The 13,458-nt window shown below is 38.8% G+C and overlaps 1 protein-coding gene across 4 annotated transcripts in view; it reads right to left on the reverse strand.

The window, feature by feature from the left end:
* Window positions 1–13,458, reverse strand: part of TPK1 (thiamin pyrophosphokinase 1) — a 329,289-nt gene that overhangs the window by 201,516 nt on the left and 114,315 nt on the right. The gene's annotated exons all lie outside the window — the stretch shown is intronic.

A 13,458-nucleotide genomic window follows, 5' to 3' on the forward strand; every position in this document is an offset into this window, starting at 1 on the left:
CCCTGCACCGCGCCGGCCCTCTTGGAGCCACCTCAGACACGGCGTTTCTCCTCTGCATCGTTTTCGATCCCTCCCGTTAAATAAAAAGGGAGGGGGTGTACAGAGTGTCTTCAGTCTCTCTCTCTCTCTCTCTCTCTCTCTCGGCTTGATTTTCCAACTTCACAAGCAAAGATGGGCCTCACGCCCAAGAGGAGACAACAGGACAGAGTTCTCACCTCGTTCCTTCACTCAATTTTTCAGACGTGTTCCACTGACGGCGGGTGTGGGTTTCACAATTTTGTTGTGATGGAAGAATTTTCTTTTAAAAATAAAATCATAAACCTAACGCCGTACGTCTGTTTTAAGAAAGTGACTAACAGTCTCGATAATGTGTGCACACAGTAAAAATTATGAGGTGGCACAAAATTAAAACTCGGGAAACATGAAGATACTCGAGCAAGGCCGGCTGTCTCTCCAAAGGGGCCTTGTATTTTCTGTCTTGCTTTCACTGTAGGATTTGAAGCTGCCGAGCGGTTGTTCCGTGAAGTTCTCCTAGCCCACAGATGACTATTTTCTTGTTGTTACTGCTCTCATTTCCAATTTCCCCAGAAATGTTCAGTATCTTACCATCAGTGTCCCTTCTTTTCTTCTTTTTTTTAAATATCCTTTACCAAAAGGTGTCAGATCAAACTTGATTTTTCACCCTGGGCGAGGACAGTGAGTGCAGATATGTCTGAGACTGCGATTCCTCGCCCGGAACAACCCAAAGCCTGCCTCCTGTCCCCAGGTGGCTGTTAAAACCGAAGTCACTGGGGCCACAGGAGTCAGCAGAGGCGCTGGGCTCCAGCACCCTCAGGAGACACACACACTCCTGGAGCTGTTTTGTCATTTTCTGGCACTTACGAAATCCCCTTCCCTTGCTGCAAATTTAACTTCACGTTCAAAGGTGTTTATTACATTTACCTCCAAATGTCTAGGTGTTAAAAGGCAGGAGGATGTTGTAAAAGACACCTCACTGGCCATATTGGCAGAAAGAAAGTCCTCATGTGTTTCCTAACTAATCCATGATACAGGAGACTAGTTTCTGTGTTCCATGTTTTATCAGAAATAAAACAGGCCAAGTGGCAAAAATATATTCCAGTTTTGCTTCAGCTTCATCTGTAGATGGGGGTAATACCAGCTGTGGCATACAGCTATTAAGCAATTAATAATTTAATTTTCTATATCGTTCATCAGAATACCAAACACAGTAAGCATTCAATCAACACTGGTACTCCTCCTCCATTTGTGTCATCATGAATAAAAAGTCTAAAATGCTTGGGCTCCTAAAAAAGAAAAGCCTAAACTACCTTAAAAAGTCCATAACAAAACTAAGCTTTCACAAAGATGTTTGAGAGGGACCTCTCATTTTATCAATTACTAAAAATATAGATTTCCTTAGAGGAACGACACCCAAATTCAAACAAGCCACAAACATAACTCCAAGAAGATCACAGAATATTCTGCACATTTTCTAAATTCAAAACCTAAAAGTTCAAAAGCTAAAATGGGTCTCATATATAAAACACGGCATAGAACAACTGAATAGGTAAATTGAAGCGACTGATAAATAGATGGTAAACTATCAGTAATTACCCTGAGTATATAAAACAATTATCTGTAAAGAAAACTAACATGTATATTAAATCTTTTTATATAAAAATTGATTCACCCAATATAAAAATCTAAGAAATAGTTTTTCAGTGGCTAAGGATTATCAAACAGAATGAGTTGTCAACTTCACAGCATAGTATTTGGCAAGGATCGGCTGAATTCAACATTCATACCTGTTATGTTCCAGGCCCTAAACAGAATAATAAGGTGAGTAACAAACAGATCTAATACCCCAGGCTCACAATTTGGCGGAAGAAGAGAGACCAAAGGAGATACACGTGATGCATTATAGATTCTGTGTGAACTATAATAAAAGCAACAAAATGTAATGGGAAGACAAGGAAAGGAGAGGGACATTTCAGTGAACAACTCCGTACAACTGCTTCTAGATCAGGGAAGATTAGTGTTACTTTCACAATCCCAAAACTTTCTCTATTGTCTGTTACTTCTTACATCTAAATTCACATTGACATTGATAGAACAGTCGATGAAAAGAGACCTATCTGGATCATAGAAAGCAAATTTGTCCATGTCTATTCCTGTTTAAAAATTTTTTCATATGTATGTATGTATTTGGAGAGAGACAGAGCAAGAGTGGAGGAGGGGCAGAGAGAGAGGGAGACACAGAATCGGAAGCAGGCTCCAGGCTCTGAGCTGTCAGCACAGAGACCAACACAGGCTTGAACTCACAGACCGCGACACCATGACCTGAGCCAAAGTTGGATAACTAACCAACTGAGCCAACCAGGCGCCCCTATTCCTGTTTTAAAAGGCAAAGGGAGCTAAAATAACCCTGAGAAATTCTATAGACTTTTCTCTCATTACCTTTAAGTTGCAGGCAGGGGTAGAATCCAACCTGAAAGGAAAAACAAGTTCCCATCTGGCCCCTAAAACTGTTTTGTTTTCAATAAAGTTTGACCAAAAAAAGATGTATTCTACCTTTTAAAAATTTTAGTAATAAACTGTTTTAGCTGGTTTGAAGTACTTTCCACATATGTAAATAAAATTGCATTTGAAAACCAAAATATTTCAAGCATAAATATTGTTGGCATAAATTCACTGACAAGACTTGGAAAAATGAGTTACAAATATGCTTGTTAATGAAAGTAACAAACTAAAAGACCCAGAAGTAGAAGGTACTCTTATATATTTTTATAAGTCATAATGAATCAGCCTCAAAAACCTGTTTACTCCATCATTTAAACTGTTCCAAACTTGAATAAATACAAGTTAGTCTATGAGTTATCTTTTAATGTGAAATTTTCACTGGTGTATGCAGCCGAAATTGTGCATATTTGTGAAATACTGTAACTTCAATGATTGAGCAATTATATACTATGCGTTAGGTTAATATACAACTAAAGACTAAAGTACAGTAAAATCATTAAATTATCTTTATATATTGGTACTACCAGTAAGTACGTTAAATGCATCTTAAACTGACATTTTTTTAAAAGTGGCATAATGTAAGTTAATGTTACTGTAAGAAAATGAAGCACTCCATTCAACATCGGAGGTTAATTGGCTATTTCATTGATTTCTGTTGAATAAAATTGGACAGAAATAATTTGACTTTCTCCACAGAAAGCTATTAAATTCGTTCCAAGTATTAAAATGGAAGAAAAGTAAAATAAAAGAAGCATTTTGCAGTTTCAGCTGAAAAAGCAGATTATCAACTAAATCTAGATCAGTCGCTTATTAGCCTTCTGACTTCAATGTAATCCCAAGCCTGAGGATTCTTATGTAAAACAAAATTTATGATATATACTTTGCCAAATTCATAGAATTTTCCTGGGACTAGAGAGAGACAACAGAACCAGAGGAAGTAGCATAGGGAAGCATTCTCTCACATGCTGTTGAGGACACTAACTTTGAAGGACAGTCTGGCAGATTAATAAAAATTTAAATGTGCATCCCTTTGATCCTGAAATTCCATGCAGCGTATATGAACACCTGTCAAAATTCACAAGGGCATATACACAAGGATATTCATTGTGATATTTTGTGTTATCATGAAAAACTACTGGCAAATTTAACGGGTCATCAGTTGAATAGTGGTAAACTAGATCATAACCATAGCAAGGAACCAAAAAAAAAAAAGTAGCTCTTATATGTCTTTGTGTTCTCTTCTAAGATATATTGTTGTTTAAAACTTTAAATAGCCCTTGGCCTAATCTTCCTTGCAGTAGCAACTCAGAGAATGTAGAGGAGTATAACAAATCCAAGAAAACGAAGAGTCTGGCAAAAGTTACCTTAGCAAGAAGGTTTATCAAGTAATCGGTACTCAGCATCAGTAAGACACCCCGACACTGCAGGATGGATGCTTAACACACCCCTGAGGAAACTCCCAACAACTAGCATAGAATCAACCGCCTGGAGAACTGATGGCTTTCATGGCCATCTGCATCCCTAACACGGGAGTGACTGGGACATTTCAAAGTCACTCCTAGGACATGACTGGGCCTTCACTACTCTTGTTATCAAACAAGTTTTAGTATCTGTCTTGTACTCTTCCTTAAAGCTAAGTAAACTCAGGGCTGAAGAAAGCTGATCATGTGTTGCCAGGGCGTTAATCCAAACCCAAGGTCACCTCTGTATTCCACAGACCAAACTCCATCACAGTGATTATTTGTGAGGAATGGGCATGATGCCATTGAGAAGACATTTTTTTCCCCACTCTTTACATTAAATACTATGAGACTGAAAATATTTGCACAAAAGAATTTGAATCATAATATAATTATAATTTTTACAAACCAGCAGTAATAACTAAAAGGGGGCATACACATTAAGTAATATAACAGTTCCATATCTAACCCCATTATTAGAAGGAATCAAGTATTTGGTCAGACTTTGCCAGGACTGAATTGAAGATGCCTACAGATGATCTAGAAGAAAGAGAAGATCCAGAATCTTATTTAGAAGAAGTCTTACTGTATCCCCACGGAGCTAAATAACTCCAATTACCTAAATCCTGTTTATTCCCAACACAGGTGCTAATTCCTAGTACTCCAAAGATTCAATTAGCCTTTGCATACATGAAACCAATCTAATCTGTCAATACTAATGGTTTAAGCCAGGATTCTTTTCCTGCCTGACAGGGGAAACCACATCATCCCTCACTTCTATTCTTCAGCCAGCTTTATCATCCATATCTGTTAGTCCAGCTATGTCAGGGAAAGTAGGTCTCTTCTGGATGAGACTCAAACAGTCCATTAACAAATACATATTAATAAGGAAATGATAATCTCTGACAACCACATAAACACATATACAACTATGCCAGCAGAAGGTTCACTACCAGGTACTGCAGGGAAGAGTGTTGTTTTGGTTTGTTTTTATCCTGGTAAGAACACTTAACAGGAAAAAGGAGATCTACCGTCTTAAAAGCTTATGTACCCAATACAATAAAATTAACTATTGGTGCAGTGTCATGTAACAGATCACTAGAACTTAATTGTGTTGCATAACTGAAACTTTAGATCCCTGGAATAACAGCTCTTCATTTGCTCCTTCGCTCAGCCCAACTCACGGCAACCACTGTTCACTGTCCTATTCTCGGCTACGTGCTTGACCGTTTTAGCTACTTCATACAAGGGACCCCTGTGGTGCTTTTCCTCAGTGGCTGGCTTCTTTCACTTTGCTTAACGTCTTCCAGGTTCATCCAGGTTTTCACATATTGCAAGATCGTCTTCCTTTTTAAAGATTTCTTATTTGGGTAAAGGGGGGCCCTGTCACCCATTTCTCCCATCTCACTCCCGCCACCTCTGGCAGCCACCAATTTGCTCTGTGTATCTATGAGGTGGTGGTGGTGCTGGCGTTATTTTGGGGGTTTTGCTTTCTTACAAGATACGTAGCTTGCAAATTATTTTCTCCCATTCTGTAGGCTGTGTTTTCACTCTGTTGTGGTCTCTGCTGCTCAAAAGCTTTCTAGTTTGATGGGATCCCAATCATCTCATTTTGCTTTTGGTGCCTGTGCTCTGAGGGTCATATCCATGAAATCATTGCCAAAGCCAATGCCATGACATTTGTCCTTATGTTTTCTTCTGTAAGTTTTACAGTTTGGGGTTTTACATTTAAAACTTTAATCCATTTTGCATGGAAAATAAGTGTTTTTAACCAATTTTTATCATTAGAGACAATACTTAGCAATAATTTACACGTTATACTTAAATAGCCAAGAAGCTGTAAATCAATGAATTCTTCCAGAAATATCTCTTGCTTAAAAGCATCTAGTTCACCTGTAGTTATTCTCTGCCGGTGTTAAAAACTCAACCGTATCACGAAGCCTAGTAAGAAACAGATTCTGTATAAGGATTCATGGAAACTTTTCTTTAATGAACTATTACCTTTAAGCTTTTCTAGGTATTATTCACTTTTGGTATTTCCTAAACACTAAATAAAAAAACAGAATGTCTGTTTAAGATACTTCTGTTATTTAAAAGCAAGTTATAGGATCTTCCTTGGAGACCTTTCTTAAGTGGGGGGTGTTAAATATATTATTCGTCTCTGATAACAGGAAAAAAGCACATATTAATGATAGTTAATGATTCTTACATTAATACAATTTTAAGCACAAGATACTGGTTACAATGGTACTTCTGCAAAAGAGGGCAGGGTTAGGTGAAAGATGTATTTTTGTACTTTCAGCCTTAGGGGACATTAAATCCATACCCAAATCCAGATTTGACATACAGCTCAATCTATACCGCTACAATCTCCTTCAATCCATTCAAAACTAAGGACACCGAAAAAGACTTTCCACGTTCCCTTTTCTACTGCCCTGGAACGGGACAGACTCAGAAGCTTGCATCTACGATGTATCAAATCAACACAGAGAATGAAGTCAGGATAGTAAAGGTGAAGCTAAGGGCAGGAGCATCTTCGGGGCCCCACAACCATAGCCAGGGCCAGGCACAATCCTTTTCAATCACAAGAACTCTAAACTCCCTTTTCGGCCTCAGGTCAATGTGGTTTGGGTTCTCTGTCGCTTGAAACAGCAAGAGCCCTAACCAATACAAGTGCTAACTTCTATTTCAAAGACACGGAATCTTCCCTCTATCAGTTGGAGAAGATGACTTTTTAGGTCTCCAATCTGTGATGGACCAAGCCCTTAAGAGAAGAGGCATATTTCTTTTGAGAGTATATACTAATAATGGGCAGATTATCACCAGCACAGCCTTGATTATGATCCAAAGCATTCAGTTTCCGCACATGGTTAACAGAACCAGAAGAGCATGCTTTTCCTATCAAGACATGATTTCATGTGGCAACACCTTAATTCAGAGGATTTCAGGGAAATATATACTCTCTGAGAGAGATAGCAACAATTTACTTTGCTCACAGACATACTGAAATGCATAATTATTTGCTGTTTAGATGACTCCGTTTTAGAGAAAAGGTTTTATAATATATTCATGTGCAATTATTAAGAAGGCTCACATTATTTGTAATATCCTACAAACAGTAAGTGGCATACTCTGTAAATTTTTGTCAAGGCAGTAGCATGGAATTTTCCTTATTTCAAATAAAAAGCAAGTGCTTGTATTAGCATCTATATGCACAGTGCTGTACTAACCCTAATGACCTGGGTTCATGCCACATAATTAAGATTTTTATTACCAATAGGTAAGTGTTGCGGTGGAAATTCTCTCTGCCACCTTCGATCCCCTCCCCTCCTGGTTATACAGCATGGAGCTGCAGTATGCCATTCAGTTATCCTTGATACAATTTATAAAGTCTAAAATCAGATACCTCTTTAACGTGGAGTGATACCAAATAGTCCATTACTAAAACAAAAACAAAAATTTAAAAATAGCCAAATATCAAACTGTCTGCTTATCCTAAAGTACCATCATGATGTGTAAAAACCACAAAGTGCGAAGGAGCACAGAAAAAGATGGTCTCACACATGTGAAGCTAGCAGAGGCACGTTTGTCTAAATGTGACTTGTTAAAAAAACAAGACTGAAAACATGGAAAGAGCCTAAGTGTCCATCAACAGATGAATGGATCAAGAAGATGTGGTTTATCTATACCATGGAATACTACATGGCAATGAGAAACAATGAAATCTGGCCATGTGTAGCAACATGGATGGACCTTGAGGGTGTTATGCTGAGCGAAATAAGTCAGGCAGAGAAGGACAAATACCATATGTTTGCACGTATAGGAGGATTAGGAGGAACTTTACGGAGGAACAAAGGGGAGAAGAAGGGCGGAAATGGTGGGGGAAAGGGAGAGAGGCAAACCATGAGAGACTCTTGAATGCTGACAAAAACTGAGGACTAATGGATGTGGGGGGGAGGGGGAGATGGGCATGGATGGAGGAGGACACTTGTGGGGATGAGCACTGAGTGTTATGTGGAAACTAATTTGACAATAAACTATTTGTAAAAAAAAAAAAAACAAGACTGAATACATTCTCAGTTGTTACATTTTTACTAAAGGTTGGCCATTCTTTAGGGACAAAGTAGAAAACACGCATGCTCAATCTGTGGTGACTAAGAAAACAAACAATAGACCCTTGATGGTGTTGCTGTAACACAGCACAACACCTGTTCAACATTGGCACCATCACATTCTGGGCTTCTGGTGCGAGGGGGTCGTTCAGCACCTTGTAGAATGTTTACCAGCATCCTTCGCCTCTACACACTAACTGCCAAGAGCACCCCCAAGTTGTGATGACCGAAGTTACCTGTAGACAATGCCAAATATCCCTGCCAGGGCAAACTTAACCAAAGGACCACTTACATTTCAGCAGGCTGCCCATGATCCCACAAGATCCAGCTATAAAGCAAATTATTTACCACTATTCTCTAAACTTCCAAATTAAAAGCATGACTATCAACAAATAAAATAAAAATGCAAGCAAGACGCTCACCCAGAAACTACATTCTACCTGGTTACTAAAGTCAGGTGAATTAACAAAACAACTTATATCCAAACTCAATCCACTGCCTTCTTATCTATTCCAGATGCAAACCTACCTACCATCTTAATCTCTATTTTAGAATTTTGAAACTTCAATAAGATCTCTCACATGATCTCTACACATATTGGGTATTTGTGATATTCTGGGTAATCCTTTAATGATGATCCCATGCCCTATTTGTGCTTCATACTCATTTGAGTCCCTATTCCTAAATTATTTCCACTAGTCACAAAAGTTGAAGTCAGGTCCTTTTGACAGTCTTCTGGGAACTGCCGGGTAGCTCACATCTCCCAAGTCAAATAAGAACAACCAATGCACAGATCTCACCATGGGTGGTGAGCATGAAGAGCGACAACTTGGGTCAGCTCCATTCACTTCCTAATATGCAAAGATTGGTAAGAAGGCAGGGACAAAATAAGGAGATGTGGCAAATCCGTGTGAAGGAGTGAAAATAATAAAATGCCCAGAAGCGTTGAAATAGGAAAGAAACAGTGGGAGCTGGTCCACGTAGCAAAAATAAAAGTCTTTAAATAAAAATCACTTTGTTGATACAAATATGTAACATACTAAAAGGCAGAGATTTGGAACCAATGTGTATCCTCTGCCCGTTTCTCTGGTACCAGAATTTCTTCCCTCGCCTCTTTCTTATGAATCCCTGCAAAGAGACCTCATAGCTGATATACAAGACACATTTCAAACCATAGATTCATTGTTGAATGTAACACAAGTGAGGTCTACCAAAATCAGATGTTTGTGACACAAGTGAAAGATTTACCGTATTTTGTAGATAAAGAAAAAAGCCTACAGTTAATGTCTATACTGTTACCAGTACCTCTGAGGCCTTTATAAAAATATTTGAACACTATTTATTTTATGAGAGTTTCTAGCAAACAAATCTATTCTCTTGAACAATTATCATTAAATCTAAGTGGTAATAATAGGTTAACTTCAGTAATTGGGCATTAATTCAAAATAATTAGAAATGGAGACATAATTACACATTATTACTACCAAATAATGTAAGAATTTCACAATATAATCTTCTTGCTTGACTATGCTCTTTTTCTAAGTGAGCACAAACAATTATAAGCTAATTCTCCTTCCTGCTTAGGGGGAAAAAGAAGTAGACATAGGAGAGCTATTTGAAGTCTATGAGTAGAAAAAAGAGAGAAGAATTAGGGATAGAGCTTCTAGAAAAAGGTGGAAGAAGAGGAATCCATGTGTTCAGGTTAAAAGAAAGAAGTGTCTACCCCAAAACTCCTTAGGCCAAAAGTCACCACCATGTGGGACAAAGCGCAAAGAAGAAAGTGCTTCCAGTAGGTGGGTGAGTGCTCTATTAACTATCACATTTCTTAGTTCGTAAGCTAGCTCAGAGCACTGTGGGAGAGAAATTCATCTTAAGATTTAAAGCATGATTTATCAGATATGAAAAGGCTTATTTTTAAAGTAATTAAACAAAGGCCAGCTGCGTTGGCCTTTAGTCAGATACAGGAATGGCGGTTATGAGATCAAGTTGAGAGGTAGTCAAAGACCACATTAAGCAGGTCGTGGTACACACCAGAGTTTAAGCATAAAGGGAAGTCACTAAGGGTTCTAAGTGTGAGGGTTTTCTATTCTAACTTACCTAGGAAAGATCATTCTATGCTGGGAGCAGGTTAGAGAGAGACACAAGTGGAAGATGGAATTAGTTAGGAATGAAGATGGTGGCTTAGACCAGGAAGGCAGCACTTAAGGCAGGATGAAATGAATGGGCCTCAGTATATATTCGGGAAGTGGAAGTGACTGTGGGCTGAGACACTGGGTACGGAGGGCAGCACAAAAGGAACCAGAGATGACCTTTAGTTTCCTGTCTTGAGCAACTGGCAGACATTCCCAACTGCTTCAATATCCTACAAAGTCTAAAGGAAACAAGGGACTTTTAGGAGTACTACTTCCTAGCCACCCTCCAGCCCGATACAGTACCTCACGCACACAGGCACTTGTTAGGTGCCTGTAGAACCGAACTGCACCACAGCCAAAACATCTTTGAATGGCTCAGGCTATTCTAGATTTCATAAAGTATTTTCTACTTTAACTCAAGAGGCTACAGAAGGTCCTGAGGGGCACTGAATTTATTAGGTATTTTCCTATAGGGATCTGGATTAAAATTCTAGCCTGAAATATAGAACAAAGCTCAGTTACAGAATGCACGTTTGTACATCAAAAGGACACTTCTCCACCTGTTTCCCCCTTTTCGGCAAAGGGTTGGAATAATTCATATGAAGTGTACCAAGAAAAACATCCCTAGCCTTTTTATTTCCAAATCTTTACTTTCAAAAACTGTAAGTATACTACAGATGAAGGAAATCCTTTGATTATAAGATGGTATCTTATAAATCGAGAACAATTTAAAATTCAGTAAAGACTAAGAGAACACCTCTGTCGCCTCCCCCGAGAACTGCCAATTGTTTCCACCCAGCACTTTGTTAGCTAAAAAACGAGGGGAGTTTATACTCCCTAGACACCAACCTACTTCCATGCCCCTCACCATTATTCTGGATATAGGTCTGGATGTTTGTGTTTCAACTTTCTCAGAGCATGCATTTGCATCAATAAGCCATGTGTAATATTATGTGACATGTATCGTTTTTAATTTTTGTGTTCTCAAATTTGCTTTCATCATTTGACATTATGTATTTGAGGGCTCCACTTAGAAATGAAACATGTAGATCGGGGCAGCTGGATGGCTCAGTCGGTTATGTGCTCAACTCTGGCTCAGTTCGTGATATCAGGGTCCGTGAGTCCATGTCCCGTGTTGGGCTCTTTGCTGATAGTTCAGAGCCTGGAGCCTGCTTTGGATTTTGTGTCTCCCTCTCTCTCTCTCTCTCTGCCCCTCCTTCCCTAATCTCCTGTTTCTCTCTCTCTCAAAAATGTTTTAAACATTAAAAAAAATTAAAAACATAATATTATCACCAGCTTATCTTTGTTCGAGAGCTTATGGGTGCCTTTATGGCTTCATTATTTTTTTAAATCATGAGATGAAAAGGGTGCCAAATTATAATTTGATCAACCCGGTGAATGACACAGTAAATTATGCAAAGAGAAGAAAGCCTTTTATTCTAGTTCTATCTCAAAGAGCAAGCACCACCGAAAACACTCTTATTAATGAGTGAAAATAAAAACAGAAGTCAATGGAAATGCAAAAAAAAGAGCAAAAATAAAAATACGGAGATTCGCTGTTGGAGGACAGTTTTTCATAGGACTTTAAAAAGAATTAATTTCAACAGCTGGAAATTGCATTTGGCTCCTGTGAAAGAAAGGTTGCCGCTGCTGTTTGTAAACATGATGAATGGAGAGCAGCTTGCAAGCACGATGGATAAAAATAAATATTTCATTATGCAAAATGTGTTTCATTGTTGGGTTTGTAAATTTGAAACAATTATAAATACTGCGTTGGCAGCACATGCTGTTGTTTTCACCGACTGGCAGGGTTTCCTTCTTTTTTTCCTCTCTCTCTTTCCTTTTCTGGCTCCAGGGTGTGAAAATAACTTTCTGTATTCGTTAGAAACTAAAATAACTCTTCTCCTTCCCCACCAAAGTGTAGAAGCGTGCATTTCCCGTCCCCCCATCTTTGCTCCTTGGAACATAAAAAACAACACTAAGTAGAACTCAATAATAGGAAACAAGGAACAAGGGCCTGCAGACAGGATAGCAGGTAAATAAAAGTTACTCCCATTCTTTTTAAAAGATGTATTCAACTTGTTTTAATAATTCATAGGATGTGCAACCTCATGAGTGCACAAGGAAGTATAATATAGCCCAGAGAAAGGAACGGAGATGGAAATACTGATCTCTACAAGATAGCTAATAAATGCAATACCAACATGTGCCCTCAAACAATCTTCACAGTATCATGAAGATTGTTCATCCTTAACCCATCTAGGAAGCCCCCACCCTCCACCGCCCCCAACAGTGAAATCTGGTGCTCAAGGAAAGTAATTAACAACCAGAAGAAACATCACCAAGACATGAAAGGAGTAATGGAAAGAGCCAAGAAGCCAAATCCTAAATAGGACTTTCCAGAAGCATTTGTTAGCTCAAACAAATTTACTGAAAGATTAAGAGAAAAAAAAAATTTTACAGATGAGTGCTGTAAGACAGTAAAGAAGTATCTGTTCTCTCTCCATTCCGAAACAACGGAATGAAAAAAAGAAAGATAAAACCAGGGAAAATGTGTCACCCAATCACAGTGTGTGTGAAAATGCCACCAGAGGAAGTGAACTCAAATGGGGGGATGGAAAGATACTGAGAAGAGGTCTTTGGCTAAAGATTCAGATATAAAATCAGTGTAGAAAGAAAACACTGTCACTGAGATCAGGTGGAGAAAATTGAAAAAATGGAACCATGACCAGCTTTCTGGCTGCCCCCTTGGCTAGCAGCGGTGAGTCAAGGTCAGTGTCATTCTGGAGCGCTTCACCATGCCCGAGGAGGAGTCTCTGCTTACCCTTGCCCTCCCAGCTCCCACATAAACCGGTTCAGAATCAGTTTATTCGAAAATCAGGAAAAAAAAGAACTGGACCAAGAAGTTACAGGAAAAAGGGGGAAAGAGGGGGGAAAACAGGAGGGAAGCAGGAAGGGACGAGAGAAGTAAACAGGAGAAACAGAAGAGGGAGAGTCACCAGAAAAATACTGCCACCAAGTGAGTAAAACTCATGACCGGAAATACCACCGTGACTCAAAAGAACTTAATGAAGAAGGAAGACACATTCCAAGAAGAGATACAAGGGCTCAGAAAAGAGAGAATGATGACAATGATGAATTATGAGAAAGACGAATTAGGAGCCTAAAGAGTTCACCAAGGAAATTAAATCTCAACAGTAAGTTGTTTGAGGCTGAGTAAGCATCACTGAGTAA

This window comes from Crocuta crocuta, unplaced genomic scaffold (genome assembly GCF_008692635.1).
Source record: "Crocuta crocuta isolate KB4526 unplaced genomic scaffold, BGI_CrCroc_1.0 scaffold128, whole genome shotgun sequence".
Taxonomy (NCBI): domain Eukaryota; kingdom Metazoa; phylum Chordata; class Mammalia; order Carnivora; family Hyaenidae; genus Crocuta; species Crocuta crocuta.